General features: G+C 43.5%; 6 non-coding genes across 6 annotated transcripts; all 6 read left to right on the top strand.

Annotated features, from left to right (window-relative positions):
* The first annotated feature begins 1,006 nt into the window (after positions 1-1,006).
* Trnac-gca (transfer RNA cysteine (anticodon GCA)) lies at positions 1,007-1,078 on the top strand. Its single transcript has one exon. It is a non-coding gene; the product is annotated as a tRNA-Cys (tRNA).
* A 946-nt stretch (positions 1,079-2,024) lies between these two features.
* On the top strand, positions 2,025-2,096 carry Trnac-gca (transfer RNA cysteine (anticodon GCA)). Its single transcript has one exon. It is a non-coding gene; the product is annotated as a tRNA-Cys (tRNA).
* Positions 2,097-9,869: 7,773 nt separating this feature from the next.
* On the top strand, positions 9,870-9,941 carry Trnac-gca (transfer RNA cysteine (anticodon GCA)). The gene has a single exon. It is a non-coding gene; the product is annotated as a tRNA-Cys (tRNA).
* A 10,536-nt stretch (positions 9,942-20,477) lies between these two features.
* Trnac-gca (transfer RNA cysteine (anticodon GCA)) lies at positions 20,478-20,549 on the top strand. Its single transcript has one exon. It is a non-coding gene; the product is annotated as a tRNA-Cys (tRNA).
* A 949-nt stretch (positions 20,550-21,498) lies between these two features.
* Trnac-gca (transfer RNA cysteine (anticodon GCA)) lies at positions 21,499-21,570 on the top strand. Its single transcript has one exon. It is a non-coding gene; the product is annotated as a tRNA-Cys (tRNA).
* A 3,417-nt stretch (positions 21,571-24,987) lies between these two features.
* On the top strand, positions 24,988-25,059 carry Trnac-gca (transfer RNA cysteine (anticodon GCA)). The gene has a single exon. It is a non-coding gene; the product is annotated as a tRNA-Cys (tRNA).
* The last annotated feature ends 2,524 nt before the right edge of the window (positions 25,060-27,583 follow it).

Below are 27,583 nucleotides of genomic sequence, written 5' to 3'. Positions count from 1 at the left end.
CTAATTCTCAATCTTCCTGAAATGAAGGAACACATCGTGAGTAGGTGAGTTTGTTCTGCCCTCCCAGATCCTGGGGAGGGACCTCCCCACAAAGTCCTTCACACCTAATCTGATCTCCTATCACTTTTCTTGAGTGGCCATTTATTTTGTGTTGGTTTCCTTGTTAAATGTTATTTCTTTGAGAGAGATGAAGCCTCTGTGCACATGTTGAAGATCTCCATGGTGTGAGCTTGTGAGGAAATGGCTGTCCCTTCCTTTCACACAGATCATACATTGACCATCTCTGTGTGATTCTAGAGACTGGAGATCTCTCTGACTCCCCATTGTGAGGACTGAGTCCTGACTTCAGGTTTCTTCTGTCTGAAGCACTTAGGGATTCTGCAGATGAAGAAAATGAGGGGAGGAATAGGAGAGAAAAAGGGGCAGTTCATGCTCTGCCCAGAGCATTTGGTGCCAAGAGGCCCTAGATGTGGACTCCAGTCATGTCTCCTCAGCTATCAGATAGCTTTTTTTTCTGGCATAATTGTAACTTGTCATTTTCTTACAGATCTGTACATGAAAAGGCAGAAATTACATAAATATCTCCCAAAGGTAAGTCAGCATCATCCAGGGCACTTCTCAGAGCCACACATGATGCTGAGGTTTAAGAGTTCCCAAGGGAGAAGCTAGCAGTTTTGCATTTGCCTAGAGCTAGCCCCACCCTGACCGCCAAAGGGTCTGTTGAGCATCCAGCTCTGACTTCAGCAGCTCTGTTTGCTTCTGAAGGGTTCCAGGTGCAAACATCCATGATTTTATTGTCACTGACTCACCTGGAAACTAGGGAGGGAAGGCTGCTGGCCGTAAGTAGATGTGGCAGGCTAGTGAGTAGACAGGAAATGGCGTGTCCTAGCAGGAAGGAAGCATATGATGAAGGAAGCATATGACCCTGTCAAGTGCTCATCTCCAGGTGGAGGTTGCAGGTTGTGGCCATCCAGGTAGAAAGTGCTTATTACACAAATGTACAGCAGGGGATATAGCTCAGGGGTAGAGCATTTGACTGCAGATCAAGAGGTCCCTGGTTCAAATCCAGGTGTCCCCTTGCAAGAATCTCTTTTAGATGTCAAGAAGAAAAAAATTTCAAAGTAGAAAATAATAAAGAGTCACACAATGACCATGTCATCCATATTGACACTTACTCCACAGCCCTGTCCTGTGAACAACTATGTGTTCACCTGTGTTCTGGATTCTCTCAGGTCATATCTGTGTCATCCTCTGCAGAAGAAGACAGCAGAGGTAGGGTGTGAGGCTCCTCCAGGTCATGACTGGTCATCTGTGTCACAGGCTGTCCTCTAAGACATTGACCATGAGGCTCCCTCATTGCATGGACTCCCAGATTCTGAGGTCTGTGGGACTGAGGAGCCCAACTTCTCCTTAGGCAAATCCTCCTTGCCACTTCTCCAGGAAGACCCTCCTGATGACTGAGCAGGGCTCCTTTCTCTCTGCTCCCTCAGGCCTGTACTTACCTTCTGTTACATGTGTGGAAACCTTTTGTTCCTGTGTTGTTCTCCTGTTGGACCAAGACTCCTTGAGGTTCATGGAGTGTGTCTCTCCTGTCTCTCTGACCTCAACATGGACGACAAGGTCCAGTACCTGACACGTTCCACGATTGCTTGTTGAGGGAATGAGTAATGGAGCGATATAATGAGCCCCCTCTTTGAGGCCTAGGAGTATGGAGGAGGTTCTACCTCAGCTGCTTGGAAGGTTCACTGAAGTCCAGGACCAGAAACTCTCATCTCTTTGTGGACTTAGGGAAATTCTGGAGTCAGGTGTGCTTTCCAGTTGCAAAGGGATTTCCCCAGCACAGTGTGAGGAGGGAGGAGAGCTGGGATGACTAGTGAAGTTTGGGATGAAAGAGGGTAGGGCAGACTTCAGTGGAGAAAGCTGTCAGATGCTAGAACATGCAGAGGAACCTGCAATATAAATCACAGGTAGCCTGGGTGTGGTGCCCTGGATGAAAAGGTGCTAATGAGAGGTTCCATGTAAGTGGGGGTATAGCTCAGGGGTAGAGCATTTGACTGCAGATCAAGAGGTCCCTGGTTCAAATCCAGATGCCCCCTCATTTACATACTATCCTGTTTTTGTAACTACCTTAAGTAGTTTCTTTAGGAAGGCTCCACATGACATTAGAAGACCTCCATTAATGGATTGTGGATTTTGGAAACCAAAAAGCCTCCCTCTCAGAGCTGCATGATATGAGACCACAGTGATATCCATTTTATGCATAGGGTCAACCTCCTCAACTCCACTATCATCCCTAAGAGCCCAAGGGCCACTTTGTCTTGGGAATCCCCCACCTCATGATAATAGTAAGCATACAGTAGGTCTCAGAAGCCACCTGGAGAGCCCTTCCTTCCTTTCTGGACCTCCCCTCTTATTTGGACTGCTCTATACCCCACCTTCATCCCATGCTCACAGGGAGAAATGTTGCATGACCCAGAGCTGGTCAGTGCGATGATATGTGTTTCTGAATACCCAGATCCCTAATTCTCAAGTTTATGTTGAGGGATAGAGGCCAAGACCTTACTAAAGGACAAGCACCAGCTTCGAGTGAAGACCTGAAGGCTGCTGTGCATGTCAGCAGAGTCACCTGTTGCACAAAACTCAGTGAATGTCATCCGCTGAGCAGGTATCAGCCATGTGTAGTGCTCAGGGTTAAGAGGATGCGTTGCACCTTGTCCACTTCTGTCAGCTGTAGGAAAATCGCCAAGGTTCCCTTGGGGTGTCTGATATTGACTCCACGTGGCAGAACCTCCAGGATGGTCACTAGGGTGAATGAGTTTACTCTCCCTGATAAGTTGCCGAACTTCTGCAGTGTCTAACTGTATGAGTCAGCACAATGGGTGCTGTTGGTAGTAGTACTGCTTTACAGTGTGTGTGTGTGTGTGTGTGTGTGTGTGTGTGAATTGAAAGCACTGAGAACAATGCCAAATACTCCAGCACACATGTATTAAATGTCCTAGTTAAAAGAATTTTGCTAGATTAAAAAAATAAAACCAACACACTATATCTTCTTCACTGAAAACACATCTGCACCAAGGATACAAACATGTTAAAAATAAAAAGACAGATATGTGTAGCACACAGTGTACCTTCATTATTACTAGACAACATCATTTTTGAGGCAAAAAGCATTACCACGTGCTATAGATTGAATCTGGAACGTCCCTGAAAACCACACATTTAAGTCCTAGTTCTCAGATTGGTACTATGGGAAGGTGGTGAAAACTTAAGAGGAGAGGCTTAGCGTGAGGTTTCCTGTAGTGGGCTATGTCCTTGAAAGGAATATTGTGTCCCCAGCCCCTTTTTCTTCCTCTCATTCATCACATTCCATCCATGATGTGAATGATTTCCCTTTGCTATGTGTTCCTTGCTATGAACAAGGAACTGCCTGATCATGGGCCCCAAAGCAAAGAGACCAAGTGACCAGGGACAGAAACTTCAAAACGATGAGAGTGAAAACATTTTTCCTTTATAAAATTGATCTCAGGCATTTGTTAAAGTATCAGAAAACTGACTAACACTAAGAATAGAAAGAGTCATTCTATATTGTTGAAAAGGTCAACTAATCAAGAATGAAGAGCAATTCTTAATTTGGTGAATCTATAACAGCTTCAAACACACAGAACAAAGGTTAATCAAAGTGAAAAGAAGAAATGGACAAATTTCCATTGGATCCCTTAATGAGAGGTCTTAAACACTCTGTCTTGTGAAATGATACCCAAGATTTAAACATGATTAATAAACGTGACTGAATTAAAGTGTAATATTCTTTCACTTAAAGGCAAAATATGCATTTTTCAAGTGCACGAGCAATATTGATAAAATGAGTGTACTGAACCATAAGGCAGTTTTATAATATCCACAGTATTAAAATCATAAAGATTATTTTCTGATCAAAATAAAATTAGAGGCCAGGGTTGTAGCTCAGTGTTAGAGCACTTGCTTAACACATGTGAGGCACTGAGTTTTATCCTAAGTATCACATGAAAAAATAAATGAAATAAAGGCATGGTGTCTATCTCCAACTTTAAAAAAAGGAAAAAAAATAAAATTCAACTGGGAATCATTAACATCAAATAGCTAGAAAAAATGAGATTTATAAAATTCTTATGTTTAAAAACTAAAATTTGTACTTCTAAACAACCGTGGATCAAAGAAGAAGTTATAATAGGCATTAGGAAATATTTTGTACTAACCGATGGTGATGAAAATACTAGATATTAGAACTTGTGAGTTGCAGCAACAGCACTACTTAGAGGATAATTTATAGCCTTAATTCACCTACAATAGAGTGAATAGAAAAAGTGAAAATAAACAAACTGTTTTTCTCAACAAAGGTACAAATGGAATGGTAAAATTAAATCCAAGGAAAAATTAAGGAAGAATTAAAGAGAAGTAGAAAATAAAGAGGATCAATGAAGCAAAAGTTGTTCTTTGAAACAAATAATAAAATTGATAATTCAGGCAAGATTAACAAAGTGAAAACAGAAAACCTTCATAGCCAACATGACATTTTTTAGAAAGGATGCATTAGCATAATTTCCAAAGACATTGAAATGCTTGTACCATGATAAAACAAGCCAATTTGACTATGAAATATAATATTAGATGGCATAGAAACATTTGTGGAAAAATGTAATTTGCATGAAAATGGAGAAATTCTTTGCTAGATGATCTTGCTTCTCTCTCCCTTCTCACTAATCTCTTTTAGTTTAGTAGGACTGATCTTGTTCAATGGAAAATACAATATCTGAGCTGACAGAGGTCCTAGCATAGCTACTTCCTAAGCAGTTGATGGCCCAGCTTCACACTGTCTTGTCTATTGATAGGCCTTTCCTTCCCCAGAAGTCTTCCACTGTTGTGTGGTCCCTCTGAGCTTGCCTGTAAGTACATGAGGTGGGATGTACCTTCTGGCAGACTTGCTAGGATGTGTCCAGCCCAAGAAATGTTTCCTTGAAATAAAGGACGATTCATGGAAGTGTAGGTGCCATGGTGCAGTTTGCCACTACTCCCCAATAAATTCTATTTACACCTAATCTTTGATGTTTGTCTGCACCTGTGGCTTTGTTTTACAAAATCAACTCAAGAAGAAATGGAACTCATGAATAATCCAACAACTGTTGAAGACTGAAATTGAAATTGAAATCATAGTGAAATTTTTTTGTCTTAAATAGCAATCAGGCATATACCTCATGAACACATGACTGCATGACCTATGTGATCCTGCAGTGAATGTGGTGGTCTCAGCCCTGTTCTGCGAGGTTGAGAAAAAGGGTAATTGCTGGAGCATGATGTTGGTTGTGTATAAATCAATTATCCATAAACGTATCTACTCAATAAACACACAAGACCAATACTCTTTTTAAATGAGAGGGGGCCTGATGGGTGTGGCCCTACCAGCTCTGGCCTCCAACAACATGGAGTCACCCAACTATCTTATTTACAGACACCCAGGTAAAGGGGGCCAAGACTGCAAGAAGCCTCTTCTGTGATGGACAGGATAAGGTGGAGTTGGGGAGCCAAATTCTTAGGGGGACTATTCCAGAAGGAGACAGGAGCCACACCCACACACCTTCCTGGCAGTTAGTAGAAGCCAGACATCAGCGTCCGATGGCTCAACCTAGTCTGATTAGGTAAGATAGTCTGGCTAGATGAGGATGGATTCCCACATGTATAATCAGAAAAATGAGAGATTACACTCTATTTATGCACGATCTATCAAAAAGTGTAAATGCATTCTACTGTCATATACTACTAATTAACAAATAAATAAAAAATTAAAAAAGAAAAAAATAGCAAACTCTCCATTGTAGTTTCAACTCGTGTTACACTAAACATTTCAGAATGAAATAGTGCAGGTCTGAAACAAAAACTTTGTGAAAACAAAAGTAACCCAAAATCCTGGGTAGATTTTGGTCTGATTTTGGTCCCATTCTTTCTTTGTATGTTCCTATTCCTTCCTCTTGGAATGAGATGTTTAATCTGGCCCATTGTATCTTGTACTTGATTTTAATTTTAAAGGGACTCAGAGCCAAGAGTTTGCTTTGAGTCTCAGAGGAGACATTGGATTTGGACTTTTGAATAATTCTGGAACTGTTAAGACTGTGGGGACCCTTAGAGATGAACTAAATGCATTTTGCACTTTGAGGTGGTCATAATTTTTTGGGGGCAAGAAGTGGATTGTTTTGGGTTAGGTATGAGGTATCCCCTGCAAGCTCCTGAGTTAGGTCAGGAAATAAAATGATTAGATTGAGAAGCTGTAACCTAATCAGTCCATCCTGGGGTGAATGGACTGACTTGGTGGTAGCTGTAGGCAGATGAGTCAGGCAGGAGGAGGTGGATCTCTGTGGGGACACTCTGAAGGGTTCCTCTTCCCTCTGGTCCCTTCCTCTCTGTCTTTGCTCCCTGACTTCCACGTATGGAGCAGCGCTCCTCCTCCACACTCTTCCACCATATGTTCTGCCTCACCTTGGGTTCAGAGCAAAGGAATTAGTGCACCATGGACTGAACCTATGAAGAAATGAGCCAAAATAACCTTTTTCTCTATTAAGCATGTGAAAGAATGCCCACAATGCATTCCTTCCCAGGAAGATGTCACCATGTTCTCAGCACAATAGTAAAAATGGAAAAAACTAAGGTTTCCACATGTTGGTGAGGATGCACAACCACAGTAACACTCACCCTACTGGTGGTAATGGAATCTGGTTGAACCCCTTTAGACAGCAGTCTGGCATTTTCTATGTCAAAAATATGAGTACCCTATCACTTAACTATATGAGAATCCTAGTACTTAGCCATATGAGATCCCTACTACTTAGCAATATGAGTACCTCTTAATTAGCCATATGAGAATGCTACTATTAGCAATATGAGTACCCTACTACTTAGCAATATGAGTACCTCTTAATTAGCCATATGAGAACCCTACTATTAGCAATATGAGAACCTCTTAATTAACCATATGAGAACCCTACTATTAGCAATATGAGTACCCTACTACTTAGCAATATGAGTACCCTATCCCTTAACTATATGAGAACCCTACTGCTTAGCAATATGAGAACCTCTTACTTAGCCATATGAGAACCCTACTTCTTAGCAATATGAGAACCTCTTACTTAGTCATATGAGAACCCTACTACTTAGCAATATGAGTACCTCTTACTTAGCCATATGAGAACCCTATACTTAGCAATATAAGTACACTATTACTTATCTCTGAGTACCCTAGTACTTAGCAATATGAGAACCCTACTTCTTAGCAATATGAGTACCCTATTACTTAACTATATGAAAACCCTACTACTTAGCAGTATGAGTACCTCTTTCTTAGCCATATGAGTACCCTACTACTTAGCAATATGAGTACCCTACTACAGAGCAATATAAGTACTCTATTACTTAACTGTATGAGAACACTACTACTTAGCAATATGCGTATCCTACTATTTAGCAATATGAGTACCCTACTACTTAGGAATATGGATGCCCTATTCCTTCCTATATCCCTACATGTAGACCTCAGAGGGCATCCATGTACATACAACAATGTTCATAGTAGCACTTTCTCAATAACCCCTTTTACAGTATAGCTAAAATGTGTCCCCAAAATCTCACATGTAATACAATTAAAGAATGTTAAGAAGTGAAGGATGAGATTGTGAGAGCACTAACCAGTCAGTGGATTAATCTGCTGTATGGATTAACTGGGTGGTAACTCTGGGTGGTAACTCTGAAAGAAGTCAGTCACTGGTATTGTGCCTTTGGAGTTTTAATTTTGCTCCTGGAGAGTGGATTCTGTGTCTGCTTCCTGAGTGTGATGTCCTGAGCTGCTTCCCTCTACTACACCATAGCTAGGATGTTCTGCCTCTGTTGGGTCCAGAGGAATGGAGTTGGCTGACCACGGAGTGAACCTCTGAAAATGGAAGCCAAAATAAACTTTCCCTCCTCTGAATTCTTGTCAGATCTATGGGTCAAAGAGAGGAAAAGCTCACTAAAACAGCTCCATACTGGACAAAGATGAAATTTCCATCGATAGCAGGATAGATAAATCAAAAGTACTTGATCATAACACAGAGTACTAAGCAGGAAGCTAAATAACAGATTATTACCATAGGGAACAAGTGTGGATGGCTCTCGTTGACATGAGGTTGGGTGAAACAAGCCAGACCCAGAAGAACCAATAGGGTGTGACTACATGGAGATACAGCTGCAGAGCAGGGCAACTCATCCACGGGGATGGTCCTGGGAGGACAAAGCAATAGGAGGGAGTCCAAGGAGCCCCTGAGTGCTAGAGAAGGAAGGTGTCTTGATTCAGGTGGTCACAAGTGTGCATGCGTGAAAATCCATCAAATTGTACATAAAGACTTATACACTTGACTGTACTTCATACACGTGATTGCAGTTCACTTTCACGTAAAATACTCTGACTTATCTAATAGTTTCCTACGTGGGGTCTTTGCAGGTTGAGCTCCAGTGTTATTCTCTCTCCACTCAGTGAATGGTGCTGATTCCTGGTGAGTCTGTTTGTTCTGCAGACAGTGGGTAGAACTGAGTTCGTGCCAGTGCTGTTTGGAGTGCTTCACGTGGATTTTCACCTATCCTGCAAAACATCCCCTCAGGGGGAGACAACTACTGTCCCCATTTTACAGGTTTGCAGTGGAGGCACAGGAGGGGGACTGACCTGCCCCTGGGACTTGACCTCAGCTGTCTGGCCTCAGAGTCACTGTCACCCTGCTACTGTCAGCTGCTGGGAGCATGTCCTGGACTTGAGCTGTCCTGGTGTCGGTTCTTTGATGTGCCAGGATTCCTGACTCTACTCTGATTAATTCTGGATGGGCTCATTCCGCATCATTCTCCATCTGTGCCACCTGAACCTTTTCCTAGGTTGTGGTTTTGTGGAAAGGGCTCTGAACTGAGTATGGGGCCAGGAGGGTTAGGCCCGCTGGGAGGGCCCTGAGTGTGTGAGGGGGACACTCAGTCACTGGAGTTTGTGTTTGTGGGGTCCTGCCAAGAGGGCTCAGCATTTAGCCGTGAGGCCCCTTCTAGCACCCAGTGCCTCTCAGGCTGCAGCCTGCACCTGGCCCTGAGGCTGGGAGGACACAGGCTGAGGGCATTTGAAGAGGGAGCCTGTGTGTGGTTAGGCAGCAGGGTAATGAGTTTCCTGTGACCCAGGCCTGGCAGTTGCCCAGAACTCCTGTCCTGAAGTCCCAGCTCATGGGTCACAGGTGGGCTGGGTGTAGGAGTGAAAGAAATAATGAAGCCTCACCAGGATAGGAGGGGGTATAGTTTGGGGTTATAGTACCTGACTGCAGATCAGGTGGTCCTTGTTTCAAACCCAGGTTCCCCCTACTTACTCCTGTGTCAGACTTATTCTAAAAAGACCCTCATAATTTCAACTTCCTCGTTAGTACCCACCAGGATAAACATTTTTACCACAAGCAGCAAATGTTGAGGCTTTACTATGGGTTGTTCTTAACCCCAACTATGATTTAGAATCACTTGAAGTGTCTATTAAAATGCTATTTCCCAGGCCCCACCCCAGACCAATTAAATCAGAACATCTTACAGGGAGAGGCTTGTCTCTTCTCTTCCTCTTTTCTACACATGGAAGGAAGACATGATTCTAAGGTGGGGACGACATTTTGGATCATGGATTGTGGGGTCTTGGTATGAAAGTCATGCAGGTAGAAGAACCAGAAGATCGTGTGTGGCCTCATAGGAAGGATGTACCTGAAGGCAGAGTGCTGGTCAGTGCACATCTGAAGGTGGAGAAATCCAGGGTGTGACCATCCAGGTTTAAGGTGCTGATTACACACTCATAAGCAGCAGGGGGTATAGCTCAGGGGTAGAGCATTTGACTGCAGATCAAGAGGTCCCTGGTTCAAATCCAGGTGCCCCCTTGCTAGAGTCTCTTTTCCATGCCAAAGAGGAAAATTTCTGAGTAGCAAATAATAATGAGTCAACATGGACCATGTCATCCATATTGACCCTAATCCTGTAGCCACGTCCTAGGCAGGAAGTGCAGTTTGCTCATTTGTACTCTGGATTCTGTTCAGGTGACACCTCTGTTGTCCTCTGTAGAAGGAGACAGCAAAGGGCTGGATGTGGGGTTCCTCCAGGTCACATGTGGTCATGCTCTGACACAGGCTGTGGTATAAGGCGATGACAATGCCACTCCCTCACTGCATGAATGTCCAGCCTTCTAAGAGATCTGTGGGGATGAGCAGCACAGCTTCCTACATAGTCACAGTCCTCTGTGTAAGTTCTGTAGGAAGCTTCTCCTAACCCCTGGGCAGGGCTCCTCACTCCCTACTCTCTCAGGACTCTGCTTAGTCTCCTGTTGCTTCCATGGAAATATTATGGAAATCATATATTATGGTCATGAAGATCAAGGACAATGCCTTTTTTTTTCTCTGTGACTTTAAGAGGGTCAGCACCTAAGAGGCTCCATGATCATTTGCTGAGGGAAGGAGCAATGCAGCGAAATAATGAGCCCCCTCCTTGAGCCCTTGGACTATGGAGGAGGCTATCCCTGGGCTTGGTGCAAGGTCCACTGAAGATCAATACCACACTCTGATCACCACGTGTACACGTGCAGGAAACACTGGAGTCAGGTGTGCTCTCGAGATGCACATGTGGTGCCTCCAGCACACTCTGAGAGAGGAGGTTGAGGGGGACTCATTAAACTTGGAGATGAAATATGTGAAGTCACATTTCAATGGAGAAAGCTGGCAGGTTCTGTAGTTTTACCACCTTTCAGAACTCTTTGTTTCTATAACTTTTGCGAACACCATTGATGCTGTTGCAATTGTTAGTACTATGGATGGTGTAGGGAAAATTGCGTGTTTGCTTTAGTGCTAAATCTAGTTCAAGGGTATTTATTATTTTTGCTTTTGGCAATTGCTGTCACCACCAGTATTGTTTTTGTAATCGTTGGTGTTGTAGATTCCATAGACACTGGGCACATACTTTAAGGCTGTGTATTGTTTGCTTCTGTTGATAGTGTTTGTTTTCCCCTTTTTTGTGAGGTCCTGGGATTCTACTGGCACACTACAAATTCACAGAGTAGAGGTTCTCCTGCTGAGCTACACACAGCCAGGAGGCAACAATCCTTGTTTCCCAAATAAACTAACGATGGTCAAACTTCAGTGATACTTTAAAATAAAAATAAAAGAGACAAAAATTTCAAAATAATGACTAGACATCAAGTGGAGATGACTGTGGGGGACCCACAGGTCCCACTCATAGCCATCCATTCTTCTAACCAAAATAGAGAATGAACACAAAGACTGTGGAAACTCCACCTAGCAGGGATTTCAATTTAGATAACTTCCACTGCCCTTTCGATATACAAAGGTGTTAAAGGAAGAAGATCAATCATGCAGGGTGTACCCCACATACCCTGCTATATGCCACACAACTCAAAGATCCAGAAGATGAACCCCACTCTTTTCAGACCTATAAGGAAAATGGAATCCTCAAACTCTGAGACAACATACACTGTATGAAAATACACTAATTATCACCAAAGAAATTGCAGGGGAAGTTTACTACCAAACCCATTTGGACATGGAAAAATTCACATCAACATTATATTCCAGAACATTTTGTCAAGAGAGGACGGGGCCCTAAACGGGTCAATAAAGAAGTGTGTAAGAAAAATTCATCCCAATAGATGCATGAAACCCTATGGAGGAATACTAGAAATATGAAACAAGAAGCTAACATGTAGCTTCCTAAAATTCACCATTTACCAGCAAAAATGCCGAAGTGGATGAAATACCAGGTAAAGAATTCAAAAGAATGTTTATATAGATGATCAATGAATTCCAAGAGAATAGAGAAAAACTACTGAATGAATTAAGGAAGTCAATATAGGACATAAATGAGAATTTCAATAAGGAGACAGAGATATGAAAAAGATTCAAACAGAAATCTTGACAATGAGAAATGATTAAACGAAAGGCTAGTAGGAAGTCTAATAAAGTAGACCATGCTGAAGACAGAGTCTGAGAGCTGGAAAACACAATGGTCAGCCTTGAACATTCAAATCATATTTTAAAAAAAAGTGAATTGAGCTGGATGATAATATTCAAGCACCCTGGGCAACATTAAAATTTCAAAATTAAGAAGCATTGGAATTGAAGAGTACTGTGAGATGCAGGCTAATGGTATAGATAGTATTTCTTTAGGGAAATAATAGAAAATTTCTAAACCTTAAGAATGAGATGGACATCCAGATACAGGGGGCATTCAGAATCCCATATAGATAAGAACAAAAAAATATCTTCTCCATGACATGTCGTAGTGAAAATGTGTAACTAAGAGAAGGAGAATAGAATTCTAAAGGCCTCAAGAGAAAAATGTCAGGTCATATTTGGGTTCCACCCACCAGAATTACTTCTGTTTTCTCAATACAAACTATAACATCAGGAAGACTTAGAATAATGTATTCCAAACCCTACAAGAAAATAGGTGTCAACCAAATAACAGTGAACCAAGATCACATCCTTCAGAATTAAAGCCGAAATAAAAACCATTCAAGATAGGCAGAAACTAAAAAAATTGTAAGCCAACAGTATAGAAAAATTTTAAAGAAATACTGCACACAGAAGACATAAAAAACAAACCCCAGAGCTAAGAAATGAAAAAAATCTCATTAGAAGACTAGTTTAAAAATGATTACAAGAACAAATTAAATATTAGCAATAAATAAAACTGGCGTGAGTTAATAAACATCTCTCTATAATAACATTGAACGTAAATGGTTTCAATTCACAATTAAGAAAATGGAGTTGCCTAGAGCTCTGATCTTGAAGAACTCGTAGATCACAGGTAGTCTGTGTGTGGTTGTTGGATTGGAAGATATTATTTAAGCCTCATAGACAAAGGAGGGGAGAGAGCTCAGGGGTAGAGCATTTGACTGCACATCAAGAGGTCCATGTGTGCAAAGCTGGGAGAAGGCACAAAGGCTTGGATTCCATCTGTGCACTGGAGAACTTGGGGCAGTATATGCCTCTTTATCTGCTCTTGGTATTTATACAGCTCCTGCTTCATTATTACAAGTAATTCTGCAGGGAGCATTCAAATAGAAATTATCGACTACTTACGTGATTGTGTTCTTCGGAAAGATTTTGAGAGATGGAATTGTGAAGTTAAAGCATATGCATATTTCTTTATTTATTTACATACACTTTAATGTCTTTTAGTGAAGCTTTAAAATATTGTAAACACACACACACAAACACTAATATATAGATATACTTTTATTCCCAGGGATCCTATATTTTTTTAAAAAAAATTTATATTTCTTGTCAACAAATGTGATATATGTTGTTTCTCTGTACATGAAGTAAAGGCATATACCATTTGTGTAATCATACATTTATGTAGGGTAATGGTGTTTGATTCATTCTGTTATGTTTTTCCTCCCCCGACCCCTTCCACCCCTCTTTTCCCTCTATACAGTCCCTCCTTCCTGCATTCTTGCCCCCTCCCACCCCCATTATGAGTCATCATCTGCTTATCAGTGAGATCATTCATCGTTAGGTTTTTTTGAGATTGGCTTATCTCACTTAGCATGATATTCTCCAATTTCATCCATTTGCCTGAAAATACCATAATTTTATTATTCTTTATGGCTGAGTAATATTCCATTGTGTGTGTGTGTGTGTGTGTGTGTGTGTGTGTGTGTATATATATATATATATATATATATATATATATATATATATATATCACAGTTTCTTTATCCATTCAACAACTGAAGGACATCTAGGTTGGTTCCACAATCTGGTTATTGTGAATTGAGCAGCTATGAACATTGATGTGGCTGTATCTCTGTAGTATGCTCATTTTAAGTCCTTTGGGTATAAACCAAGGAGTGGGATAGCTGAGTCAAATGGCGGATCCATCCAAGCTTTCTGAGGAATCTCCACACTGCTTTCCAGAGTGGTTGCACTAATTTGCAACCCCACCAGCAATGTATGAGTGTACCTTTTTCCCCACATCCTCGCCAACACCTATTGTTGCTTGTATTCTTGAAAATCGCCATTCTAATTGGGGTGAGATGGAATTCTAGTTTAGTTTTAATTTGGACTTCTCTTATTATTAGAGATGTTGAACATTTTTTCATATATCTGTTGATTGTAGATCTTCTTCTGTGAGGTGTCTGTTCATTTCCTTAGCCCATTTGTTGATTGGGTTATTTGTATTCTTCATGTAGAATTTTTTGATTTCTTTATATATTCTGGAAATTAGTGCTCTATCTGAAGTATGAATGGTGAAGATTTTCTCCCACTCTGTAGGCTCCCCCTTCGCATTGCTGATAGTTTCCTTTGCTGAGAGAAAGCTTTTTAGTTTGAATCTACCCCATTAATGATTCTTGCTTTTATTTCTTGTGCTATGGGAGTCCTGTTAAGGAAGTCTGATCCTAAGCCGACATGTTGAAGATTTGGACCTACTTTTTCTTCTGTAAGATGCAGGGTCTCTGGTCTGATTCCGAGGTCCTTGATCCATTTTGAGTTGAGTTTTGTGCAGGATGAGAGATAGGGGTTTATTTTCATTCTGTTGCATATGGATTTCCAGTTTTCCCAGCACCATTTGTTGAACAGGCTATTTTTTCTCCATTGCATATTTTTGGCACCTTTGTCTAGTATGAGAAAATTTTATTTATTTGGGTCTGTGTCCATGTCCTCTATTCTGTACCATTGATCCACCTGTCTATTTCGGTGCCAATACCATACCCTTTTTTTTACTATTGTTTTGTAGTGCAGTTGAAGTTCTGGCATTGCAATACCACTTGCTTCACTCTTCCTGCTAAGGATTGCTTTAGCTATTCTAAGTTTCTTATTCTTCCAAAAGAATTTCATGATTGCTTGCTCTATTTTTGTAAGGAACATCCTTGGGATTTTAATTGGGATTGCATTGAATCTGTATAGCACTTTTGGTAGTATGGCCATTTTGACAATATTAATTCTGCCTATCTAAGAACATGGGATATCTTTCCATCTTCTAAGGTTTTCTTCAATTTATTTATTTAGTGTTCTGTACTTCTAATTATAGAGGTCTTTCACCTCTTTTGTTGATTGATTCCCAAGTATTGTATTTTTTTTTTGAGGCTATTATAAATGGGATAGTTTTCCTAACTTCCCTTTCTGAAGATTCATCACTTATGTATAAAAATGCATTGGATTTATGAGCATTGGTCTTATAACCTGCAGGCTTAAAGTCAAGAATCACATGATTATTTGAATAGATGCAGAAAAAGCATTTGATAAAATACAGCATCCCTTCATGCTCAAAACACTAGAATAAATAGGGATAGTGGGAACATTCCTTAACATTGTAAAGGCCATCTATGCTAAGCCTATGGCCAATATCATTCTAAATGGTGAAAAACTGAAAGCATTCCCCCTAAAAACTGGAACAAGGCAGGGATGCCCTCGTTCACCACTTCTATTCAACATTGTCCTTGAAACTCTAGCCAGAGCAATTAGACAGACCAAAGAAATTAAAGGGATACGAATAGAAAAAGAAGAACTGAAGCTATCCCTATTTTCTGATAACATGATTATATATTTAGAGAACTAGGAAATTCCACCAGAAAGCTTTTAGATCTCGTAAGTGAATTCAGTAAAGTAGCAGGTTATAAAATCCTATACTTTTTATATGATCTTACATGATATCTTCTCAAATAGCTCATTTATTTTTTTAATTGATGTGTAGAAATATATTTTATTTTATATCTTACAATTTATTGAACTTAATAAGTCAAATAACTTTTGGTTAATTTGTGTTTTCTATGTAGGTCGTCATAGTATCTCTGAGTATTTGGTACTTTGTTACTTCTATTTAAAAAAGATTTTTTAGTTGTAGATGGACACAGAACATTTATTTCTTTTATTTATTTTTATTTGGTGCTGAGGATCAAACCCAGTGCCTCAAATGTACCAGTTAAGTGCTCTACCACTGAGCCACAACCCCAGACCCTTCTAATCCATTTTCAAGTCCATATTTTTTTATGTTTTTTGCCTCATTCACGAGTTCTGGCTTTCTATACAGTGATACATTGAAACAATACTACCAGGCATCCTTGTCTTATTTCCAGTTTTCAAGAGGATGCTTCTAGTGCATGAGTCATGTGTATCACAAAGTATGACGATGGTTGCTGGAGTTTTCTTGCAGATGGATGGACTTAAAAAGAGCATTTCTTTTAAGAAGAGGATTCTTAATATGTGGGTTTCTTTATTTCCCTCCTTGCTCCTTCCCTTTTCAATAAAAGAGGATACTAGTGCTCAGGAGACCAGCAGGGCGGAGTGCCTGGAGGGCGTCACGTGGCCGTGGCCTGGTCCTCTCCACCAGCAAGGAGGATTGTGCCAGAGCTCTGGGGAGCGTGCATGCCTGAGTTTGGAGAACCAGACCCCAAAGCAGGAAGAGAGTTCGTCTGTCTGGTGCCTCCTCAGTTCATTGAAATTTGTTCCACACTTAGGTGTCTTTGCTAATTTTGCTCCTTTGACTTCTCTCCAACAAATATTCATTGCATACCAACTTTGCTGCTCCGTGTTGTGTTCAGCATTGTAGAAAGATGCAAAGGGAATGCATTTCTACCTTTTCCACCTGGAGCAGTTTTTGTTTTTGTTTTTGTTTTCTTGTACTAGGGATTGAAACCAAGAATGCTTAACCGCAGAGCCACATCCTCAGTCCTTTTTAATTTTATATTTAGAGACAGGGTCTCCCTAGGATGCTTATGACCTCACTAAATTTCTGAGGCTGGCTTTGAACTTGAAATCCTCCTGCCTCAGCCTCCCAAGTCTCTGGGATTACAGGTATGTGCTGCTGCACTGACTGAGCACTTTTTTTTTTTAATTCATTTAAGAGGGGTGGGAGGGGTGGGGGGGAATAACAGAAAGAGCATTACTAAAGATGGTGAACATTTTTTCATATGTTTGTTGATTGCTTGTACATCTTCTTCTGTGAGGTGTCTGTTCATTTCCTTAGCACATTTGTTGATTGGGTTATTTGTATTCTTGGTGTAGAGTTTTTTGAGTTCTTTATATATTCTGGAAATTAAGAGCACTATTTTCTTTTGTGATAACGTAATGAAATGAAGCAGCTTGATGACATGGAGAAGTGGCCATGCTCTGACTGCTGTTACAAGTCTCTGTGTGTCTGAGCCTTGGTCTCCTTTGCAGAGTTAGAGTTATCACGGTATTTCCACCACCTCATTTGCCCCCGTGGGACACATTTTTGAGATATATGTGACCTTTTGATCTCAGTGTGGCCTCAGCGTTGGGTGTTTGGCCAAAGGCAAAGTTTACTTCCTAGGGCCTGTAGTGCTGAGCCTCTGGACAGGGGTTTGACCACAGAGGAGAATCTCTGGTCCATCCTGTTCCCACTGTGCTGACCTTCTAGTCTGACGCCCTTCGGATCAACTGGGGTGGCTTCATGGGTTCCAGCAGGGCCAAGGACTTGAACTATTTTATTTTGTCTTCCCTCCATTGAGTTAAGATCCTGCCAGAAACCAAGAAGCAACTGAGGTAAGGAAAAGGAACAGAAGGAGAAGACGGGGAACAAAGTCCCCCTGTCCATCCAGTGGAGTAGGACTAAGAGGTGAGATGGATGCTGGAGGAGGTTCAGGGTCTGTGGGCTTACTGAGGGGAGGAAGGAAGGAGGGAGGCAGGAGGGCAGCTCTTAGCAAAGACTTTTCAAGAAGATGCTCCTGTTATGGTTGGATATGGGGTGTCCCCATAAGCTCACCTGTGAGACAGTGCAAGAAGGTTCAGAGGAGAAGTGATTGGGTTGTGAGTCTTAAGCCACTCAGTGATTTAATCCCCTGACAGGGATGAACTGAGTGGTAACTGAGTGGAAGGGTGTGGCTGGAGGAGACTGGAACTGGTGTGTGGCTTTGGGTATGTATTTTGTATCTGGAGAGTAGAGTCTCTCTCTTTGCCCCTGATCACCGTGATGTGAGCTGCTTCCCTCTGCCACTCTCTCCTGCCATGATGTTCAGCCTCATCGCAGGCCCCAAGGAATGGAGCTGGCCTTCTGTGGACTAAGACTAAGACCTCTGAAACCGTGAGCCCTCAAATCAACTTTTCCTCCCCTGTAATTGTGTTGCTCAGATCCTTTGAGTCACACCAACCAAATAGCTGACTAAAACACCCTCAGAGACAAGATGGAGAGGTTGAGCAGAGCAGGCATCTGGGGGAAAATATGGGGAGGGGTGTTCTGTTTGGAAAAAGAAGACCGAAAGAAGCTAATTTGCTGGGAGGCATCTGAATTAGTGGCTGATCTTGTTCAGACTCTGGATCACCCCTAGTAATTCTGGTTAGTAGCACTTAAGAGGAAAGTAGGAACTTCAATTTTGGGGGCCCAAACTCCTACTAACACCCACTATAGTATCCAATGATTCTAAGTGGTGGAAAATTTTGTTGCGACTTGCACCATGATGTAGATAAAGGACATTCCAGGGGTGAGCAACATCGATGTGCAGCTGGTGCCTTCAGCCCCTGAGTGAGGGACAGAGGGGGCAGGGCTGCAGCACAGACAGTGGCCAGGAGGTGGAGGAGGGCACTGTGGGAATGTGGCCGGCTGGATGAGCTGTGGGTGAGGAGAAGGAGAGGGTGACCAGCTCTCCAGGCAGAGCACTGTGGGGTGGTGGAGGCCATAGGGAGGCCTGGACTCCCTGCAGTGAAGCTCAGCACTGGAACTCGCTCATTAGGCAAAGGTAACATCCACAGCCCAGTTATAGGGCAGTGGTATAGGTTTCAAAGACCAAGGACGACACTGGTAGAAGAGACACGAGGTATAAGGGTCATAGGAAATGCCTGAGGGAAGGCCCAGTGGGGAGGGGCTGGGCAGGTGCACCTCTGTTGCGCCTGGTGCTTCTGGAGCTTCACCAGAAGGCAGTGCCTCCATCCCTCCTGATGCTTTGTCCAGGGGCAGTCACCTGCACCAGCACTTCCCTCCCCATGGTGCTCTGCTCTACCAGTTACTGCAGGCAGGGGGTTTATAGGCTGGGTACAGAAGCACCCTCAGCTTGGTGGCCTGGTCCCACTGTGCCAGACACCCCAAGGAAATTGAAGTGTGTGCAAGAGAGTTGCTGCCTGCAAACAGCCCTCACTTGCCCTCATCCTCATCAACTTGAGGAAAACCTGTGCCTCCAAGATGATATGGTCTGGACATTCCGGTGAAAGTTGGCTCTCATTGTTCTCTTAACTTGGCTAGGTTTTTGGGACTGGAAAGGGGCATTTAGGAACATGGTGTTGTCCTATCTTCCTTTTCCTTAAGGAAGACATAGCAACAGCAGATCTTTTAGGAAAGCATTTGACTGATCACAGGTCCCTGATTCAATTCAGATTCTTCCTACATACTGTTAATTTTGATCTCTGAACATGGCATTAGAAAACAGTTTCCTGACCCCTCCAGGGTCCCCTAATTCTCAATCTTCCTGCAAGGAGGGACCACAGGGTGAGTAGGTGAGTTTGTTCTGCCCTTCCAGATCCTGGGGAGGGACCTCCCAAGAACCCTTCAGACCTGATCTGGTCTCCCATCACTTTTCTTGAGTGGGCATTTCTCTGGGGTTGGTTTCCTTTTAAATGTTATTTCTTTGAGAGAGATGAAGCCTCTGTGCACAAGTTGAAGATCTCCATGCTGTGAGCTTGTGAGGAAATGGCTGCCCCTTCCTTTCACACTGACCATACATCGACCATCTTTGTGTGACTCTAGAGACTGGAGATCTCTCTGATTCCCACCTCTGAGGACTGAGTCCTGACTTCAGGTTTCTTCTGTCTGAAGCACTTAGGGATTCTGCAGATGAAGAAAATGAGGGGAGGAATAGGAGAGACAAAGGGGCAGTTCATGCCCTGCCCAGAGCATTTGGTGCCAGGAGGCCTAGATGTGGACTCCAGTCATGACTCCTCAGCTATCCGATAGCTTTTTATCTGGAATAATTATAACTTCTGTTATTTTCTTTCAGATCTACACATGAAAAGACACAAATTACATAAATAGTTACAAATGTAAGTCAGCATCATCCAGGTCACTTGTCAGAGCGCCACACATGATGCCGAGGTTTAAGAGTTCCCAGGGGAGAAACTAGAAGTTTTGCATTTGCCTAGAGCTAGCCCCACCCTGACCACCAAAGGGTCTGTTGAGCAGCAGCTCTGACTTCAGCAGCTCTATTTGCTTCTGAAGGGGTCCAGCTGCAAACATCCATGATTTTGTCACTGACTCACCTGGAAACTAGGGAAGAAAGGGTACTAACCATAAGTAGAGGTGGCAGGCAGGTGTGTAGAGAGGAAGGGGCGTGGCCTAGCAGGAAGGAAGTGTATGATGAAGGAAGCATATGACCCTGTCAAGTGCATGTCTCCAGGTACAGGATCCAGAGTGTGGTCATCTAGGTATAGAGTGCTTAATACACACATGTAGCCGCAGGGGGTATAGCTCAGGGGTAGAGCATTTGACTGCAGATCAAGAGGTCCCTGGTTCAAATCCAGGTGTCCCCTTGCAAGAATCTCTTTAGATGCCAAAAAGAAAAAGTTTTAAAGTGGTAAATAACAAGGAGTCACATAATGACCATGTCATCCATATTGACACTTAATCCACAGTCCTGTCCTGTGAACAGCTGTGTGTTCACCTGTGCTGTGGATTCTCTCACCATATTTGTGTCATGGTCTCCAAAAGGAGACAGCAGAGGGCAGGCTGTGAAACTCTTCCAGGTCATGGCTGGTCATGCTGTGGCACAGGCTGACCTCCAAGGCAATGACCATGAGGTGTCCTCATTGCATGAACACCCAGCCTTCTGAGGTCAGTGGGGCTGAGGAGCCCAGCTTTTCCTTAGACAAATCCTCCTTGTCACTTCTCCAGGAAGACCCTCCTGATGCCTGAGCAGGGTTCCTTTCTTCCTGCTCACTCATGCCTTTACTTAGCTTCTGTCACATGTGTGGAAACATTTTGTTCCTGTGTTTTTCTCCTATTTTGACCAAGATTGAGGAACAAGGAGTGTATCTCTCCTGTCTCTCAGACCTTAACATGAATGACATATCCAGTGCGTAACAAATTCCATGATTGTTTGTTGAGGGAATGAGTGATGGAGTGAAATAACGAGCCCCCTCCTTGAGGCCATGGAGTATGGAGCAGGCTGTCCCTGGGCTGTGTGTGAGGTTCACTGAAGACCAGGACCAGCAGCTCTTGTCTGATCACTGTTTGTGGACTTAGGGAAATGCTGAAGTCAGGTGTGCTTTCCAGGTGCAAAGATGGTTCCCCCAGCACAGTGTGAGGAGGGAGGGGAGCTGGGGTGACTAGTTAAGGTTGGGATGAAAGAGGGTAGGGCAGACTTCAGTGGAGAAAGCTGTCAGATGCTAGAACATGCAGAGAAACCTGCAATATAAATGACAGGTAGCCTGGGTGTGGTGCCCTGGATGAAAAGGTGCTAATGAGAGGTTCCATGTAAGTGGGGGTATAGCTCAGGGGTAGAGCATTTGACTGCAGATCAAGAGGTCCCTGGTTCAAATCCAGGTGCCCCCTTCTTTACCCTCTGTCCTGTTTTGTAGCTACCTTAAACTCTTCTTCTTAGGAGGGCCCCAGTTGACGTTGGAAGACCTCCATTAATCGATTGGGAATATCAGAAATGACCTAGAGCCTCCCTCTCAGAGTTGCATGACATGGGGCCACACTGATATCCATTTTATGCATAGGGCCACCCTCCTCAACCCTATTTTCATCCCCTAGTGCCCAAGGGCCACCTTGTCTTGAGAATCCCTCACCTCTTGAGGACAGTGTGCACAGAGTAGGTCTCAGAAACCACCTGGAGAACCCTTCCCACATCTCTGGGCTTCCCTTCTTACTCTCACTGATCCATACCCCACCTTCATCCCGGGCTCACAGGGAGAAATGGTGCATGTTGACCCAGAGCTGGGCCCTGGGTGATGAGATGTGTTTCTGCCAAGACCTTGCTGAAGGACAAGCACCAGCTGGAGGTGAACACCTGAAGGGCTGTGTATGTCATCAGAGGCTCCTCCTTTTGGAGTAAGTTGGTTACTAGGGGCATGTCTGTGGGATTTATATTTGTCTCTGGTGAACAGAGCTCCCTCAGTCTTTCTCTCTCCTGCTCTTTCTCTCTCCCTCCTTCCTGGCTGTCATGTCTTGAACTGCTCTCCTCTGCCACACCTTTCCACCATGATATCCTACCACATCTCAGCCCAGCATGATGGAGGTGGTCAGTCATAGTCTGAACCTCTGAAACCATGGTGCAAAATGAAATTTATGTTCTCTAAATTGTCCTTTTGAAACTTTGTTTATAGTGAAAAAAAACTGACAAAACTATCTCCACACTAGAAATAAATGAAATATCTATTGATAGTAGGATAGATAAATAATTCATGGTATAGTCAGACCATGGAACATGAAGCAGGAATTAAAAATAATGAATCATTTCCATAGTGGATAAATGTGGATGGATCTTACTGACATGAGGAGGGTGACAGAAGACATACTCAAAAGAATACGTAGAGTGGGAGTTCATGTAGATTCAGCCCCAGAGCAGGTCAACACATCCACAGGGTGGTGAGTGGTTAGGTCCTGCAGGAAGGAAATAGGGGAGAGTTCATAGAATCCTCTTTGTGCTAGAGACTTCCTGAATCTTGATTCAGGTGGTTACATGTGTAGGCATGTAGGTAAAAATCCATCAAGTTATACATAAGACTTATGCATGGTACTATATAAGATGTATTGGAATAAAAAGAAATACAAATGATGTGTTAATTAAATTTTTAGTTCATGAATGTCTCATCTGATTCATTCAACAATATGTATTGTTCATTTTGATAGCTTTTGATCCTTAATTCAGCTTCCATTACCTCTCTGATGAAAGACTCTGATTTATTCTAATAATTCTAATAATTTCACATGTGTGTTCTCTGCAGGTTGAATTCTAATGTTTATTCTATTTCTTACTCAGTAAATGGAGTCAATTCCTGGTGAGTTTATTTGTTCAACTAACAGTGTGTAGAACTTAGTATGTGCCAGTGTTGTTGGATATTTTCAATGGATTACGTCATCTTGTCTACACAGCAGCCCATCAAGTGTGTTCTCTTGTTCTCCCCATTTTACAGATTTGCAGCTGACGCACAAGGAGAGGAAGTGACCTTTCCCTGGGAGTTGAACCCAGGCTGTGTGACTTTAGGGTCCAAGCTGTCAGCATCTGTGTCACCTGCTCCTGCCAAGCTGCTGGGAGCATATCCTTGAGCTGTGTTGGTGTTGGTCAGTCAATATTTAGAGATTCTTCAATGTTCCTGAAATTCTTGGAGGGGATCATTCTGCATCATTCTCTATATGTATTAGCTAAGGAAGAAGGTGGAAGGGGTAGTATTTGTTGTAGCTTTTAATTTTGAGCAAGTTCCTTGAACTGAGTATTGGGACAGAAGGACAGGGTTGGTTTGTCGCCTAGTGTGTTAGAATAGACCTCAGTCACTGGAAAGTGTTTTAGTGGGGACCCACCATGGTGGCCACAGCATTGGGCAGTGAGGGCCATTCTAGCAGCCAATGGTTCTCCAGGCTGCTGACTGCACCAGTCCCTGAGGCTGGGAAGAGGTAGGCTATGGGCTTTTGAGGAGGGAGCCTGTCTGTTGTTAGCACAGTGATGAGATTCCTCTGACCCAGGCCTGGTAGCTGCCGATAGCTCCCACCCTTAAGCAGCGACTCACAGGTCACAGGAGGTCTGGGTTGATGGACTAAGCATTGCATGGACTAACTGGGTGGTAGCTGTAAGCAGCTGGGGTGGAGCTGGAGGAGTAGGCCACTGGGGACATCGCTGGAGTTTAAATCTAATTCCTGGAGGCTCAACCACTGTCTCTGCGTCCTGCCTCCCATGAACTGGACACATTTCCTTTGCCACTCTCTTCCTGCATGCTGTTCTGCCTCACCTTTGACCCAGGATATTGGAGTCAGTTGGCCATGGACTGACCTTCTGAATTCATGAGTCCGAGATGAACTTTTCTTCCTCTAAGTGACTCTGATCTAATATTTTGGTCAACATTATGATTTAGATATGAGGAGTCTCCCTCAGCTCCTGTGTGAGGAAATGCAAGACAGTTTAGAGGTGAAATGACTGGGTTATGGGAGCCTTAGCATGATCAGTGCCTTGATCCCCTGATAGGGCTTAACTGGGTGGTGGCTGTAAGCAGGTGGTGTGTGGCTGGAGGAGGTGGGTGGCTGGGGACCTGCCTTGGGGTGTATATTTTGCCTGTGGTGGGGAATCTCTCTGCTTCCTGGAGTGATGTCCTGACCCACTGTCCTCCACCACACCCTTCTGCCATGATGCTCTGCCTCACCTCAGGCCCTGCAGGATGGAGCCAGCTGGCCATGAAATGAGACCTCTGAAACCATGAATGCCAAATAAACTTCATCCTTAAAATCTTACTCCTCAGGTCTTTTGGTCTCAGTGATGAAAAACTGACTAAAAGAGTCACAGTAGTGAGAAGCTGACTAACACAGGCCCAGATTAAAGCCATAGCACAAACCATCTGTGAGTCAGATCCTGCAGGGAGCTGCTAGAGGCACATGGGATCCCTGGGTCCCTTCCCAGAGTGTCGGGTTAGGAGTTCTCAGGGGGAAAGCAAGAGGCTTTGCTCTTGCCCATCAGAGGCCCCATTCTCACTTCCAAAGGGTCTGTTGAGCAGACAGCTCTTGTATTCTGGCTCCTCTAGTTGAGTGTGAAGGAGGTTCCTGCTGCAGACATCCATGACATTTAGGTCCACACTCAGCCAGGTACTAGGGAAGAGGAAGGGTGCTTGTTATCCCTAGAGGTGTGTAGACAGGAAGGGGCGTGGCCAGGCAGGAAGGAAGGGTTTGATGGGGGAGCACTAGGGAGTGACATCTCCAGGAGGAGTATCCTGGGCGTGTCCATGTAGGTTTAAGGTGCTTATTTCATACTCTTAAGCAGCAGGGGGTATAGCTCAGGGGTAGAGCATTTGACTGCAGATCAAGAGGTCCCTGGTTCAAATCCAGGTACCCCCTACTCATGCTTACTTTTGACCTCCTCTCCTACACTGATGTCTCAATTTCCACTTCTTCTTTACTACACACCAGGATAAATGCTATTTTTGTCACAAGCAGTCCATGCTGAGGCTTTACTGTGGTTATTGGAACCCCAAGTATGAATCAGAATCACCAGAACAGTCTAGCAAAGTGCCATTTCCCAGCCCCACTCTACTCCCATTTTAGCAGAACATCTTAGAGGGAGAGGTTTGTCTCTTTGTCTTCTTTTTCTGTTCTATGGAAGGTGGTGAAATCTTAAGTGGGAGACGCCACGTTGGACATTGGAGGAGGTTTTGTAATGGAAGCCATGTGGGTTAGAATAACTGGAGAGAAGGAATGTGACCCTGGACCCTATGCTATCCGTGCGAAACCTGGACCCCCTCACTGAACTTTCATGTGAGAGAAAAGGAATCTTCTGGTTTAATTGCCTGTTAATGTGTTGTGATGATTCTTGGCTCTTTGGGTGTTAAGCATGCACAGTCAAGTCTAATCCTACACAAACACCAACTGACCCACACTCAGAGCGAACTGAGAACCTGCAAAGTCCTTTCTGACTCCTGTCCTCAATTCTTTCTCTTCTTCTTGCTGTTAGTGAACCTATTCATTATCCTCATGTTGACCCTCATCTCCTCCATCTCTCTCTAGGTGCCAAGATGGTAGACAACCCTGTGGCTCTCCTGTTTGTGTACCTGTTATGGACCCTACAGTTGCCTCTCAGTCATGAATCTGGCTGTTGTGGGGTCTAGACCTCTGGCCTCTCTGCCGTCCTCACAGCTCCCTTATCCTTCTATGGATGAAATGCCAGTGAATATTTCTTCATTTGGGGTCTTCCTTCTGGGGTCATCCGTTTTCCTGGAGTAAAGGATAGAGTCAGATAAGTGGTGTCATGCAAATCTGTGGCAGTGTGACCTCACACAGCACCCTCTGCTAATGAGAAATCTTTGATTCCTTTCCAATTCACCGCTTCTGTATTTCCCACAGAGCCAGGCTGATAGTTTGTCTTTGTTCCAGGTGGTGAGCATCACCCTACTTCTTTGCTCTCTTTTCTCTCTTGGGAGACCAAGGCCACGTGATGTGAGGCCCTCAGCATGCTCATGCTGTTCTGTCTTTACCTCTTCCTTCCTCTCTACAAAGAGAAATAATGTTACTCCTCCTCCCCAGAGCACAGTTTGTGTTTCTGCTCTGCCCTCTGCTTTACCTGGGATTTGACTTCATTACATGGATTGGGTTCCACACATGTGAAGGACCAAGGAAAGCTTTCTAATGGAGGGGCATTGGTGACAGGAGAGTACAGAGGTCAGAGAGACAGAGCTTGCTGGGCTGTGCCAGTCAGTGTGTGTCAACTTATGTAAAGGGGTCAATTTCATCATCTTTTTTTTCTTTTTTTTTTTTCAGAATGGGGGTTATGTATCAGGGATAGAGAAGTTGACTGCAGATCAAGAGGTCCCCAGTTCGAATCTCAGTCCCCGCTTATGGTATCTCCTTCCACCTTCCAGATTTAGCAGTCTCTTTCCTAGAAAGTTCTTTGGTCATCTTCCCACTCTCCCCAGACTGTGCTGGCTTCTCAGGTGTGCCTCCTCTGCATATTGAGGAGGTATGCTCACTCCTCTCCACAGTGTATCACCTGTGTCCGTAGCTAGTGCTCACCTTGAGCTTGGAGACGTTTCTGTACCTCTTCACCAGCAACAGCACTCTCCACTCCCTATGCAACGTGCTCGTCCAAATGTCTCAGTCCCTGCAACCAAGAGACAGAAATCACAGAACAGTTTTTAGCAGGGACGTATTCTAGAGAGAATACTGAAAAAGTAGGAAAAGGAGGGTAAGATTCAAAGGTGAAAAATAAACCTCTAAATATCCACTGACTTTTGGGACCCAATCAGGAACAATTTTGCAAGCAAGACTCCCCCCTGAATCTGGGGTTCAGCCCTGAATGAGGAAAGTGTGCTTGTTTTGAGCTTCCTGACTGCCCTAGCTACTTGGGGGCACAGCCTCCAGGCAAGCACAACATTTCTTTAGGGGACATGGTGAGACACTAGCTAATGAGACCTGAAATGCAATGTCCTTGAAGGGCATGGGAACGAGTGTTCTGGGGAGGTAGATGAGGCTGGTGGGCGGTGGGTGATGATCATGGGTCTGGCTGCGACTTTGAGGGCAGTGAGGGTCTTCATTCCCTGGTATGTGCCTGGCAAGAGCAGCAGCCATGTATGTGTGCACCACAGAATATCAAGCAGCAGGAGGCAGGGAAGCAAAGCACACGGGGCAGTGGAGTAGAGGACCCTCTACTGAAACACCCTTCAGTGCCCCTCTAATCACAGCTGCCAACATGCTCATCATGGGAAGGAGTCCCACAGCAAGAACCAGTTGAGGAAAAATGAGAAACTCCAGAACTTTCCAGTAAAGCATGAGCCCCAACACAGACCAGTTCAGCAGTGGCTTGGATGACCTTTCTTTTTTTATTTAAAAAATTTTTTTGATTCATTGTACACAAAAGAAGTACAACTTT

Source organism: Sciurus carolinensis, chromosome 8, assembly GCF_902686445.1.
Source record: "Sciurus carolinensis chromosome 8, mSciCar1.2, whole genome shotgun sequence".
NCBI lineage: Eukaryota > Metazoa > Chordata > Mammalia > Rodentia > Sciuridae > Sciurus > Sciurus carolinensis.
The sequence above is the reverse complement of the archived record's forward strand: the minus strand, read 5'-3'. Positions and strand labels throughout refer to the sequence as shown.